Source organism: Schistocerca piceifrons, chromosome 3 (genome assembly GCF_021461385.2).
Source record: "Schistocerca piceifrons isolate TAMUIC-IGC-003096 chromosome 3, iqSchPice1.1, whole genome shotgun sequence".
Classification (NCBI taxonomy): Eukaryota; Metazoa; Arthropoda; class Insecta; order Orthoptera; family Acrididae; genus Schistocerca; species Schistocerca piceifrons.
In genome coordinates, this window is record NC_060140.1 from 62,482,080 (window position 1) to 62,497,963 (window position 15,884).

Here is a 15,884-nt window from a genome sequence, read left to right on the forward strand (position 1 = left end):
TCGCAGAATTCCAATCCCAGCAGGTAACAGATAGCCGGCCACTTCTTCTCGTCGTGGTTACATATTCGCGTCGATGGCGAGTCCCTTGCGGCCTGTAAACGATTCGTGGACCGTCATTATTGGTGGAAAACACCTTCTCATCAGTGAAAATGACGTTGCCCACGACGCCCTCAGATGGAGCTCCGCAAATGCCAGCCGGTATAAAACGTTGTCTTCGCTCAGCTCTTGATTCACCGCGGATCGTCGTGCATGCAGTCCAGCGTCCCTCAGCCTTCGGCGAATCGTGTCACTGGCGCCGGGGAGGTTGGTCTCCCGCCGCAACTGCTTCGCGTTCAGAAAGGGATTTTCTCTGCTCATAGACACTAGGTGCCTGTCTTCCTGCTGTGAGATCACTCTCTTCCTGCCTGAGCCAGGAGCCCTGTTGGTGGTGCCTCTTTCAAGGCAAATCCTCCACCATCTCGTTGCAGTGGTATGTGGTACGCCATACCGTCTGCCAGTTTCTCTGATGGAACATCCTCCTTCCTCAATGAGAGCGACGACTCTACCTCGGCCGGCCGAAGTGGCCGAGCGGTTCTAGGCGCTTCAGTCTGGAACCGCGCGACCGGTACGGTCGCAGGTTCGAATCCTGCCTCGGGCATGGATGTGTGTGATGACCTTAGGTTAGTTAGGTTTAAGCAGTTCTAAGTTCTAGGGGACTGGTGACCACAGCAGTTAAGTCCCATAGTGCTCAGAGCCATTTGAACCATTTTGCTATAACATGTGCAGGCACACCTACAGTTGACGATTCATTCAAATATTTGACGAACAATTCTTTCAAAAATACATTCATTTTAATCGTAGCTACCACAAAATATTTCACCTAGCTAGCAAATAGCATGACGCAGGAAACTATTCTTTCTTGTAAGCGCTGTGCATTAGATGTAGCCCCGCCGGGAATCGAACCCGGAAACCCGGGCGTGGGAAGCGAGAACGCTACCGCACGACCACGAGCTGCGGACTAAACGGGTAAGGCGGCAGCTTCTCCAAATAATAGTATATACTTAGTATATAATACACGTTTTGTGCACTTATAACATGTTCTCAATGTGTCTGAAACAATACGTACTGCGCGACGGAAATTACTTTCTGCTGAGGCACTTCATTTACATCTCAATGATACACGACTACTAGAGAACATTGCTCTTTACGGCAGTCAATCAACTTGTAAATTAACATCATGATATCGCAGATATTAGGCAACACGTTACTAGGGATGAGTAAGGCCTTAAAGTTTGCAACTAAACGTGCTACTCCTAGCTACTACTGAATATGAAGTTGATTATTAACGTGTCTTCATAACCATGTGTGCGGCGCTCGACTCTCAGTCAGCATAGACGTTTTCGTCACCTTATTTCTAGTTAAACGCGTGCACATCTCGCTGATGGTGAACCAACATTGGACATTTCTCGTCTGTCCCTGGTTAGACAATGACGGCGGTAGGCGCCGGGTTCGAATCCCGGTCAGGCAATACAACTTCAGTCGTCATTTAAGGTTCCAACCCCACTACTGGTGACAAACTGTAATATCTGTATTCTGATTTTACGTACTTATTCAACAATCCGATTAGGTGCAGGGTTCGCATCCTTGTCCCCAGCATTACATGATGGCATTTCAATTATAAACATGTGCATCCTTTATTCCTTGACAATGCAACAGTATACAACGTCTTTCGAGGTTAATTATCAAGAAGGTAATTGTCATGTTAGGGTTCCTGCTTTCGTACAAACTTTATCGTCATTTACGTTTAAGTTGAGAATTGATAACTGATACTGGTGCAAACGTCAATATTTGACGTCTCTTTCTGCCTAGTGATCGAGTCTCGATAAGGCACAAAGCTTTGCTTGGTTAACAATGGCTTTACGTTCTGGGTTTGCATCCGGATCCAGAACGAAGACGTTGGTCATGTCATTTAAAGTACAACTTCGTGTACAAGTAACTGTTGATGAGTAATGTGAACAATGATATTACTTGTGATTCGCTGTTAATGTTGGGATTTCCGTAGAGTGGTTGCCGCCGTTAATCACGTTATCTTTTAACTGCTCAGTGTTACATAAAGTTGATGCGAAACTACTCCCCGTTGAACGTTGAACGATGTTCAGCATGTGTTGGGTAAACCTTTTAGACAGCAAAGAACTTGTTTCCAATTGCCATACGACTTTATAAATCCATATACTGTCTCAAATATTTAATTGTGCCTAAGGATTACTGAACGATTTATGTGACAAAACTAGTTGTCCCATAACATTTGAAATGTCACTTATTGTAATTAAGTTTAGTTTACAAACGTTAAGGACTGTTTGATCTCTTCTGTACTATCGTGGTTTTACTTTACATCTGGACAGACTGTCATAAAGACTGGTGTTCTCTAGTAGTCTCTAGCGGTACCCATTGTGTATCTCACAACAACTGTAATGTGGAGGGTTGCGACTATGTGCAACACAGATATGTTATGTTGGTTGCATACATTCAGGTGCAGCCTACACGTTGGACTTCAGGGGTGACCCGCTTTTTTTGCTGTCGAGTGTACATGTCCCGTGAATACAACCGTCATACCTCTAGTCGTTCAAGTCGTTCTGGTTTTCTTTTTCTGAACATGAGTGTATTTGAGAAGTGGGCGATCCCATACACTTAGCTCCAACTATCATTCCTCGTTAAAAGTCTGTTCATCCCCGTCATGCGACCATAATCACACCGGAAGTTTTGTCACGTGAGGCATTTGAGTACAAATGACGGATCAGCCAATTCACTGACCTTTTATACCTCACGCGATACTACTGCCGTCTGTACGTGTGCGTATCCGTATCCCCGCTATCCCCTATCTTTTCTCATCTCAGTGTATAACTTCTGTCTGTGTCATTCAGCGTCATCTACAGGCCTATCTTTCTGTTGGGCAAGATTAATCACTAATGTATTCTCTCTACTTTTCTGAAGAATGCCGAACAGTCAGCGATTACTGCGTCCCTGTTATTGTTCAAGCTAGGCAGATTTCTCGAACAGCTTTTTTTTTCGAGCAACCGTGTCCTATCCACAGTTTCTTATAAAGACTAATCCAGAGCACGGACGTCACTCGCATTTGCCTCTACAGTCTGCTGTACTCTGCCCGTCACTGCTGCAGTGACATCATCAGTGACCGAGCGTGTCTCGTGTCTGGAGCGCGTTGCTCACCCCATCCTTCACCGGCGTCGCGACGCCGGAGACGCCGTGCCCTACGGCCGCAGTTCCCGGTGTCGTCCCAACACCGGCGCTCTCTCCGGACTGGTCTTTGGCGATGAAAAAATGAAATGATCGTGTGGCATTGTTGGCCTGGAGGCCCCATCCGGGGAAGTTCGGCCGCCGCGCTGCAAGTCTTATTTCAGGTGACACCACAATGGGCGACTTGCGTGTCGGTGATGATGATGACGGTGACAACATAACACCTAGTCTACTCGGAGAAGAAAGACTCCGACCCGGCTGTTAATAGAACCCTGGCCCTCTGCGTGGTGGGCAAACACGCTAAGCGGCGATGGTGCGCGTTGTTCGACGGTTACCCGTTTTAAACGCAATTTCAGGTCACATAATTGCAGAATCAAATGCTAATACGACACTAGCCACTCGTCACACGAGTCTGGTAATGTATAGATCAACCTGACTACTTAACAAAAACTCCAAAATTCAGGTAAACTCGCGTGCCAAACTACCGAGCTTCACTCACGCGCCACGGTCTTTAATTGAAGGGTTTCCTGCAGAAATGGTGTAACCCACAAGTTTCCTGTTTTTTAGAAAATATGACTAAAAGTTAAAGAAACTGTATAAATTAACTATTACTGCTACAAAAATTATATATTATTAAATGTAAATATTCGCTCTTTATATGAACATAAAAATTACATTTTCAGTGTCAAAATTGTGGGTTACACTTTGAAACTTTATTGGTGGACTCCACATTTTTATTCTTTTATGCGTCATTGTTGCTCTCTACGAACAAAATATGTATTTGCTCCCAGAATGAAGTAACCTACATTCATACTTTTAAGAAGAATGATGCAAATAACATCATTGGAATTAAATAAACAGTATGTATTGAAGAAAACAACATTTGTTTCACATTTTCCTACAAACATGGGATACAAAGTACAACTTCTTTCTTTACTGACATTAGTACTCAAAATAATGTAACTTTCTAAGGTAATGTTACAAAAATGTCTAGACATTTCTGCCTGTAAACAAACAATTACTCCATTTCCTCCTTTTTCACTCAAAGATATGCCTGTATCAGACTCTGGAAGTGTAGCCTATGAATTACTAATATCTTCATAAAAGCTGTGATGGATGGGAGGAACATATTTCATCAGCTTTCTTAAGTCTTTAGCTTTAGCATGTGTTACTGTACGTTTTTTCACCTTAGATAACTTCAAAAGCGTGACACAACCTGGTTGATGTATTTGACGTCCTTTTCTGGTTTCCTTGCAATTCATTGACCCGTATGGCATATCTCGATTTACTGTTTCAGAGAAATCGATTTCAAAAGGTTTTTCCTTGTGAAATTTCAGCCGCTGCATCTTCAGCCGGTTGATTTTGTCACCGTCCATACACATCTTCTTCTTAACAGTTATATCTTTCAAAGGCATCATGCTTTTAAAATCGTCTTCCTGTAGATGAATTACTTGAAATCTGTTTTCTTTGACCTTTGCCGCCCCAATAATTCTAATAAGACTTTCAGCATCAAAAACATATTGTTCTTTCTTCATCCCATTATCTGTAAATGAGAAATCCTGGTCACAGGCTATGAAGAGAGTCCTGATACAAAAAAATTCAGCCCAATTGTCTCAACACTAATCTCTGAATTCGTGACAATATATAGCAACATAAGAGACAAATTGAAATTTCGATTTTGTCCCCCAAAAGTATCACTATAGCAGCCCAATTTCTTTACATATAATGGAAGGTTTTTCACATAGTGCAAAATACATGAAGCAACTTCTTGTGACTGCTTGTGTCTCTGTCCAGAAGTACATGGAAGCTTTGCCTTCCACTAGATTGTGCATACAGAAATTGAAGCAGCTTCACTGCCGTAGATAGTATATATTAGAAACTGGGAGTTTAGGTAATGAAAGAACACTCAGCAAATCAAATGTTATAACACACATCTCAGCATCAGATCTGGCCAGTTCTACATCTTCCTTCATTTGGGACCTCACCAGTTCAGCTCTTCGGAGGTGTAGCTGATGTGACAGTTCCAGCATTTTCTTTTCATTTGCATCAGTTGACGCTGCTATTTCTGTTTTCTTAATTTCACAACTTTTACATGTATCAGAATGTGGTGGATGGAATGAAAGATTGAAATCTGAAGTAAATATCTGACGGTAAACAGATTCCTTTACTGGCGTGCTATCTCGTTATTTACACCGATCCAAATACAAACGATGCATTTTGACAATGTTCAGTTCGGGATTAAGGTATTCTCAATTTAGATTGTCCTTTCTGGAATAGTGTGAATGGAACTTTGCGAATGATTCTATGTGTTCTCTAACTTTGACGTTTCACTTCTGCAGGAGTTTTCTTTGCAGTTTCACATTTCCACGATTATCTGAAGCGACTTCTCCTTTTTGTTTGTAAGGAGTAACAGGACGATCTAGCCAACAAGACGAAATTTGAAAGGTGTTTTGGAAAGCAAGCCTGCACGCAGTAACATCAGTATCATTCTGTTTCTTTAAGGTGTATGTACGAGTGAATGCACGACGTGATTCTGTTGTACTATATAACCCCTTCTTCATTGTATGTTGCACTAATCCACAGATAAACTTTTTTCAGCTAATTCACCCTCTTTGCCAAGGGAACAGAACCTTTCAAAATTGCACTGTCTGTCTTCTTCAGGAACATTAATCTCTCAGTTTTTAGGACAATTGCAATGATAGAAAGTAAACCTCTTGTACTTGCCAGTAACACGGTCCATCTACTTTACATTTAGTTTCCACAAATCAGTATTTCTTGTTTTCTTTCTACACTTTTTTTGAATGGCAGGAGGACCATCTTCAACATCAATAAAGTATCCACTCGCTTCCAGATCAGCAATTCCATATCCTTCAACGACAGTAACTGTTTAGTTCAGGTACTTGCATTTGTCCATCATTTCCAGGATCTATGAGAGTAGGGTTACCTCTTTTACTTTGTAGATCATTTATAGGCGCTGACACAGCAGATGCTTGTAGTCTTGCTGTTTCAGCACTGGTGTGTCTTTTCACATTTCTCTTTTTACGCTTCCTTTGGGGGGGTTTCATAATCAGAGTCATCTTCTCATGAAGAAGCATGTGGAACATATTCTTGATCAAAACCAGAATCACTCAGATTTTCTTCACTAAATGAATCCATAGTGGGCTACACCAGTTTTGCACTCAATTAATTTCAAAATAGTTGTCTACAAGTTACGCCACTAATGTTTGACTCCTGAATGGCACCTGAAAGAAGTACAAAAATGATAGGCTATAAAAACAATGTAATGAAGTAACAACAAACACAAAAATATAAAAAATGGGCATTTGTGGGTTACACCGTTTCTGCACCAAACCCCTCAATTATTCATGATTTCTATTTTCTAATGTTGCCTGGCATAAGTAAAGTTGAACAAAAAGTGCTTTGTAAGCTACATGCTTTGGGTTTATCGGATAAAGTGTAGCTCAGGGACAATGTATGACTAGATGAAGGAGGCAAGACTCCCAAAACAATCCTCAAATTGGCCTGCCCCCAATTCTTCAAATTGTCACATTTCTCTGCGGCCATCTAAATCTACATCTACATGGACACTCTGAAAATCACACTCAAGTGCCTGGCAGTGGCTCCATCGAACCACCTCCACAATAATTCTCTATTATTGCAATCTCGAACAGCACGCAGAAGAAACGAGCACCCATATCTTGCCGTCCGAGCTCTGGCTTCCCTTATTTTATCATGATGATCGTTTCTCCCCATTCGGAGGAGAAAGTTGGTAACTGAATTCCGTGAGAAGATTCCACCGCAACGAAAAATGCTTTTCTTTTAATGATGTCCACCGCAAATCCTGTATCATGTCAGTGCCACTCTCTCCCCTATTTTGGAGAGTAAAAAAGGTGCTGCTTTTATTTAAACTTTCTCGATGTACTCCGTTAATTCTACCCTTGACCTCTCTGACAGGAAATCACGAATCCAATCACATAGCTAAACATCTTTTCCTATGAACAGTGACACAATCAAACTCGCTGAAGTCACAATATTTCCTGTGCATTCGACAGTGTTAAATCTGCAGTTTACTAGAGCTGCAGAAAATTATTGCTAGAAATAAGCCCGCGATTTCACTACAAGTTGTTTGTGTGGTACAGCGTCAAAAACCTTTTGCAAATCTAGAAATACAAAATCAGTTTGAAATCACTTGTCAATAGCACCCAACACGCTAGTTGTGTTTCACAAGAACGATGTTTTCTAAACCCCTGTTGACTGTGTGCCACTACACCGTTCTCTTTGAGTTAATTCATAATATTCGAACACAATATATATGTTCCACAATCCTGCTGCATATCTATGTTAATCATATGGTCCTAAATCTTAGTGAGTTACTCGTACTGTCTGTCTTGAATATTGGTGTGACCTGTGCAGTTTTCCAGTCTTTGGGTACGGATCTTTCGTCGAGCGAGCGGTTGTATATGATTGTTAAATATGGAGCAATTGCATCTGCGTAGTCTGAAAGGAAACTGGTTGGTATACAGTCTGGACCAGAAGACTTGCTTTTATTAAGTGATTTAAGTTGCTTCACTACTCCGAGGATTCTATTTCTAAGTTACTCATGTTGTCAGCTGTTTTTTATTCTAATTCTGGAATATTTACTTCGTCTTCTTTGGTGGAGGAATTTCGCAAGGCTGTGTTTAGCAACTCTGGGTTAGCAGCACTGTCTCGATAGTATTTCCATTGCTATCGCGCAGAGAAACTATTGATTGTGTCTAGCCGCTAGCATACTTAACATGCGACCAGAATCTGTATTTTCTACCAGGTTTCGAGACAAAGCTTCGTTGTGGAAACTTTTATAAGCATCTCGCATTGAAGTTCGCGCTAAATTTCGAGCTTCTGTAAAAGATCGCCAAATTTGGAGGTTTCACGTTCCTCTAAATTTACCACGCTCTTTTCGTTGTTTCTCCAACAGCGTTCTGTCCCTTTTTATGTACCAAGCGAGATAAGCTACGTCCTTTGCAAATTTATTCGGTGTAAATCTCTCTGTTGCTGTCGATACTACTTCTTTGAATTCAAGCCACGTATGAACTACACTTATGTTGTTAATTTGGAAGGACTGGAGATTGTCGCTGAGGAAGGTGTCAAGTTGTAAGTTGGCTGTTTAGGTTTTTATGTTGGTAACACCACGTAGCGCTCTGTATGAACATCACTGACTGTGCTGTGTGCAGTCTCTGGCTGGTTGGCATTGTTGGAATATTCGCTATTGTAGTGTTGGGCAGTTGGATGTGAATAGCGCGTAGGGTTGCGCAGTTGGATGTGAGCCGCCAGCAGTGGTGGATGTGGGGAGAGAGATGGCTGAGTTTTGAGAGCGGACGATCTGGACGTGTGTCCGTCAGAAAAACGAAATTTGTAAGATTGGATGTCATTAACTGATATATATATTATGACTTTTTAACACTACTAAGGCAAATACATTGTTTGTTCTCCATCACAATCTTTAATTTGCTAACTATCCCTATCAGTAGTTAGTGCCTTCAGTAGTTAGAATCTTTTATTTAGCTGGCAGTAGTGATGCTCATTGTATTGCAGTAGTTCGAGTAACGAAGATTTTTGTGATTAAGTGATTCATGAAAGGTATAGGTTATTGTTAGTCAGGGCCATTCTTTTGTAGGGATTATTGAAAGTCAGATTGCGTTGCGCCAAAAAAAAATTATTGTGTGTCAGTTTACTGTTGATCAGAATAAGTGAAGAGAGAAATGTCTGAGTACGTTCAGTTTTGCTCATTTTTCTGAGGGGAATTTCAACGTGAATTTTTATTAAATGCCATCAGAAGTGCAGAATACGTAGCCCTGTGACTGCATGTGCCGCCTGTTGCAGACTGTAGAGTTTGAGAAGGCTTCGGTTCCTGGAGTGGGCATATTTCCGACCTTGGAAATTTCACACTTCTTTTCTTTTGTCCAAAAGATTGGGGTTACCATAAAGACACAAATGCGCAGCCACGACACGCAATCGACGTAATTTCCTACGAACAGTGACACAAAAAGAAAAAAATCAAACTTGCTAAAGTCACAATATTTCCTGTCGCACTCGGCAGTGTCAAATCTGCAGTTTACTAGAGTTGCAGAAAGTTATTGCTAGAATTTCCTGAGATTTCTGTTATGAATAAAGAAGTCTGTGTCCAGATTCCAGGAGGGGGCCAATGTCACTACCTGCTCCCACTCCTATCGCTGCCGGTGGTGGAGAGATGCACATCCACCTCTTCACGACGACGAGCGTTAAAAAAACATTCAGAAATTATCATTGTGTTTCAGTATTTTGTATTTCAGTAGCGTACTTCGCCTACTCAGCACACTAATCATACGTAGTGGTTCGTTTCTTAAAAACTATGACCTAAAACGTGAAAATAAACTTTCTTAAACAAATCTGGAGATTACTAGAACATGCATGCATGTTATTTGATGTTCCTGGTGCAATTATTTGTTTGTATAAATTTATCAGCCGGCGCCACACTGACACGTTCCACATCATGATGTATGTTGTAGATATGAAAACGTAATCAACAACTATAAGGCTGGGATAAATCGTTTTAGTTACTGACATTATTTACTCAGCAGGTGACAAATGTATGGGCAAAGCATCTCCGAGGCAGCGATGAAGTGGGGATTTCCCTGTACGGCCATTTCACAGCTGTACTGTGAACATCAGGAATCCGGCAAAACATCAAATGTGTCAAATCTACGACAACGCTTCAGCCGGATATAGATCCTGAAAGAACGAGATCAACGACGACTGAAGAGGTCGTTCAAGATGAGAAGTGTAATTGTGCAGATTTCAATGCTGGGCCATTAACAAGTGTCAGCATGCGAACCATTCAACGAAACATGATCGATATGGGCTTTCGGAGCCGAAGGCCCACTCGTGTACCCTTGATGACCACACGACACATAGCTTTATGCCTCGACTGGGCCCGTCAACACCGACATTGTACTATTCATGATTGGGAACATGCTGTCTGGTCGGACGAGTCTCGTTCCAAATTGTATCGCTCAGATAGACGTGTACGGGTATGGAGACATACTCATGAATCTGTGGACCCTGCATGCCAGCAGGGGACTGTTCAAACTGGTGGAGGCTCTGTAATGGTGTGGGGCGTGTGCAGTTGGAGTGATATGGGACCCTTGATACGTCTAGGTACAACTCTGACAGGTACATACATAAGCATCCTGTCTGACCACCTGCATCCATTCACATCCATTGTGCATTGCGGCGGACTTGGGCAATTCTAGCATGACAATACAACACAGCATACCTCCAGAATTTCACAGAATGGCTCCAGCAACACTCTTCTGAGATTAAACACTTCAGATGGCCGCCAAACTCCCCAGACATGTAGACTATTGAGTATATGTGGGATGCCTTGGAAAGTGCTGTTCAGATCTCCATCCTCTCGTACTCTTAAGGATTCATGGTGTCAGTTTCCTCCAGCACTACTTCAGACGTTAATCGAGGCCATGCCACGTCGTGATGCGGCACTTCTGCGTGCTCGCGGAGGCCCTGCACAATATTAGGCAGCTGTACCAGTTTCTTTGCCTCTTCAATGTATATCCTTGGCAGTCCATCGCAGCATATGTTTGTTTTTGATTTTCTAATTGAAACCTTCCCGTCGTCTCCTCTATATCTCTTTTGTTAATGATAACATTCCCTTTTACAATAAACTATGAAACCTTGCCTTAGGATTTCTGTCTCTTGCTTAGTAATAACAAATGAAATCTTCCCTTTGAAATTTATTCTCTTTCTCTATCTTCGCATACAAATTTAATTGATGCTCATTAAAAGTGATTTTCTGATTATTTCGACGAAACGTAGAATGTGTCGTCGTCGTGGCCCTCAGTCGTTATCTGCAATAACCCAAAACTGTTCCTTACCTTTTTTACTATTACTAGATCTCCATCTGACTGCTACATCGAACTGCGACATGAATATACTTACTCTGGTTTACTATACTCTATTAGCTGCTGGTGGGCTGTCATAATAAGTGGCTGTATTTATTACCAAAGCTGACGTTATTCTTTAATAGCAAAGCTGACGTTATTCTTTAATTAATTTTACTGAAATTACGTAATTCATAGTTAAACTTTTTCTTGACAACAATAAAATTTTGCAAAGTTTTACGTTGATGGTTTTTGGGATGGATTATAATTAGAAATGCAATATTGCTGGCAAAAGTTAATTATATTCTGAATGAAATGATTTTACAAACGTTCAAATGGGACTTACTTTTTACAATAATCTTACAACTAGCAATGCGCAAACATACTTAGAGCAGTGTTGAGTTTCTCAAAAAAATTAATTCAGTAATATTAGTTCCTCTTATTATAATAGTTAGCTGATGTCTCTGTACACCCGTTTATAATCTCTTGTAAATCATAGCTAGTGGCTGGCCGGCACACCGCTCCACTCAACCTCTCGCTTCAGACCTGCTACCGACTCGCTTCACTTCTGGCATACTACTGACCTCCTACGAACGCTGAAGTGCCGTTTCTCCTGCCAACAATGCTTTCTGGTGCAGACAATCCCTGCTACCATTACAAAATGTATCAATGCACAGTCTTTCCCGCTCTTTTCTTAAAATGTATCCATACGCGATTTCTCCCGCCCTTTTTAAAATTATATCAACAATATTTTGGTGCAGACATTCCCTGCTACCACAATTATTTCCAACATGATAAATATTAATTATTCCTACTTTATCCTGTTAATAAAATATAAACATCTTTCATAAATTGCGATTTGACAATAAACAATAGAAATACACACGTCTTACATAATTACGAAGTATGTGGGAAATGGAAAATCACCCTTATTACTACAATTTTATTATGATAACAACATCCACGTTTTTCGACAAATCGGATCGGAACCGGCCTGAGCACCCTCTAGCACCTTTCTTTGGCAAATATCTCAAACTGAATCTACGCACCAGAAGAAACCGAAATAACAGAAACAACCATTCCAAAGGCAAGGTATGACAGTATTCACAAACAACACTGGCGAAAATATAAGACTGTCATTGTTCTTTGCAATTGCTTTCACGGCAGAGAAGGGAGTTTATGTATTAGGTTATCAGATTATGTGTAATCATGTTCCTTCTCTCTTGAAGAGCTCTGAATGCACACTGTGGCCAGTCACATTGTGTGAGCAACTGTCAAAAGAGTGAAAAGCCACATTTTACAGTGCGGAATTCTGCGAGGCGTGCGGGAAGAGATTCGGCGAGGTTGTGGAAGGTCCCGACTGGGATGTGGAGCCGCGCTACGTTTCTCAGTTGAGGAACCGTGGCGCGAACTGCCCGACCGAGGTGCTCCCACAGATTCTCAATTGGGTTTAAAGCCGGGGAGTTTGGTGGCCAGGGGAGTATAGTAAACTCATTCCAGTGCTGTTCGGAACAAGCACGTAGACTGCGAGCTGTGTGACACGCTGCGTTGTGCTGGTGGTAGATGTCATCGTGCCAAGGAGAAAACAAACAGCATATAGGAGTAGACATGATCCTCAGGGATAGATGCGTATTTATGTTGATCCATTGTGCCTTCCAGAATGACAAGATCACCCAGGGAATGCCACAGACATACCGCAGACGATAATACTCCAGTGATTGTTGCAGAGATTTTGCTTTCATACGTTTCGCGCCGTACAAGCCAACGGTCATTGGTCCGATGGAGCATAAAACGTGATCCATCTGTCGCCATTCAGTGAAAGTCCAGTTGTGGTACTGGGATGCAAAGTCCAGCATTCGTTGCCAGTGAGCAGCAGTCAGCATGCATGCACGAACCAGGTTCCTGCTGCGGAGGCCCTTTGGCAGCAACATTCACTGAACGCTCGTTGAGAAGACATTGTTGGTAGCCCCTTGGTTCGCCTGGGTGGTCAGTTGCTAAATGTCTGTTTTACCTGTACCTATATCCGCAGTCGTCGTTCACCTCCTTCTTATTTATGGCCTGTGATGCACCACAGTTGTCGTGGCACTCATTTTGGATAACGCCATTTTGCTGTTCATGGTATATGTTTACCGAGACAGCAGTTTGCATACTTAGTCGTTTCGAAAAAGTTTCTACCCCTGGTCCGAAAGCGAATGAACATTCCCGTTTGGGCGTCACACAAAAACCACTGTTTCTGTATTACGACAACTGCACTGTCTTCAAGGTCACCCCCCCCCCCCCCCCCATACACACACACAACACACTTCATATGCCCTCCACTGCTAGTGCTGATACTCGCCGTCTGTGGGAAGTTGTTACACATCGACGTACGGTACGGTACAGTACGGTTGTCACGTTGATGCCACTGGAGGGTGTAATTGTCTTCCTTTCGTATATTCGCCCCCCCCCCCCACCCCCGCTGACCAGATTTCAAAGAGAAAAAACCGGGACGCTTGTATTTCTGCTTTATATCTCACATATTACTACACTTGCGCTTACCTTTCTTGTTAGTTATAGCGATTTTTTGAAATTGATAATACGCCTATGACGATGCAGCAGCTGAAAACCCCATAGCACGAATGTATCTTCATTCTGACAATTGGAAAGGAACATGTAGGTACATTACTCATAAATAAAATTCTTCTCATCAGAAATAAAAGAGACTGATATATACCTCCAGAATGAGATTTTCACTCTGCAGCGGAATGTGCGCTGATATGAAACTTCCTGGCAGATTAAAACTGTGTGCCGGACCGAGACTCGAACTCGGGACCTTTGTCTTTCGCGGGCAAGTGCTCCACCATCTTTTTTCTTTTTTTAAAAAAAAAGGTCAGGAAGAGGATGTAGTGGGTTGGTCTATGTTGTTTTATTTATTTATTTATTTCTTTAATTTTTCAACATGTTTTTTAAACTTATTTATTTATTTTTGTTTCATTACAAAAAAGATCCTACAACCGCTGTAGTCGAGTGTCCGAGAAGTCTTCTCGTCTGTTGGGAGGGGTGCCCCCTATTCCGTCCGTACGTAGAGGATCAATATGCTCGAGGATTCTTCGTCATTTTCATCGTCTCAGGCCGTGCGGTTAAAGGCGCTGCAGTCTGGAACCGCAAGACCGCTACGGTCGCAGGTTCGAATCCTGCCTCGGGCATGGATGTTTGTGATGTCCTTAGGTTAGTTAGGTTTAACTAGTTCTAAGTTCTAGGGGACTAATGACCTCAGCAGTTGAGTCCCATAGTGCTCAGAGCCATTTGAACCATCATCGTCTCATACCCGGAACGCCCCAGTGAGCAGGAGGATTCGTAAATAATGAACCTAAATAATTTGCATCTGAGCTACCCAAGCACGACTCACGCCCCGTCCTCACAACTTTACTTCTGCCTTTCTTTCAGGAGTGCTAGTTCTGCAAGGTTCGTAGGAGAGCTTCTGTAAAGTTTGGAAGGTAGGAGACGAGGTACTGGCAGAAGTAAAGCTGTGAGGACTGGGCGTGAGTCGTGCTTGGGTAGCTCAGTTGGTAGAGCACTTGCCCGCGAAAGGCAAAGGTCTCGAGTTCGAGTCTCGGTCCGGCACACAGTTTTAATCTGCCAGGAAGTTTGATATATACATTTTAGTATAATAGCCCGGATATATTTCCCGCAATGTTCAATCTCTTAGATTCAGTTCTTTAATCTTAAAAACTGTGAAACATTATTAATCAGCAATCAGATACAAATTACACATTTCATACTTAACGCAAGCGTGCATACGTTCCAAACAGTATTCACTAAGCACTGCAAACACACACCGCACCGCTCACATTCTTCACAAAATCTGCGGTCCCGTTAGGAGAAACGGTTTGAGTGATGCTCCTTTATATCTCATTCCATTTTGGTCTTAACTTGTCTCGAGGGCCATACCTTCCACTGGAAGGTCGGAAAGTTATAGGCGGGGGTAGATAATGCGCTTTTCTTTTCAACGTATCTCTTACTGTTTCAAAGGCGTAAGGCGAGTTAAAACAACTTAAAAAAACTAGAGAAGGGCTATGGGGGATTTTGAAAATATATTTCTGTTATTATTATTACCTTGGTTAGGGCACATTGGACCACTTGAGTCATTCCATGTTCACTTTCTCTTTGAAGATTGGACTACTTGCTTCTTGCGCTCAGCACAGTACTCTTTGATTCGTTCAGAACGCAATTTTCTTAACTCGTCTGAAATCTCTACTGGTATTCATAAGGAGAGTGTTAATTTTGTTTTTGTTCTCTGTATCAGTAATTCTGAGACCGACTGCTTCAAGATCTTGCTAAATTTCTTTAACGCACTGTCCTCCTGTCTTCTTTCCGAGACTTCTCATCACTAGTTGTTTTAAAATTCAGTTGTCAGGCAGTCGTAAGACATGAAAGAAATATGAGGTTGTTTTCTTCTTCATTGTGCTGGTGATTGGGTCAATCTCACAATGGACAGTTTCATTAGGGAGGATTCTCCAGACTGCATCAACCTGGAATTTTTTATTGCGCATGTTCTGATAATTCCTCATTCAGTCTTGAGGAGCTGATCGGTTCTTCTTTCATTTTTAATTTGGGACAGAGTTTCACAAGTATAAGTTGCTTCCCGGAGAGTTACAGATTTGTAATGTTGGATCTTAGTGTCTATTGACAGGCATTTCGTATTATATGCTGACCGGGTTAGAAATTGCGCTTTTTTTCATTTTGTTGGTTCTATTTATT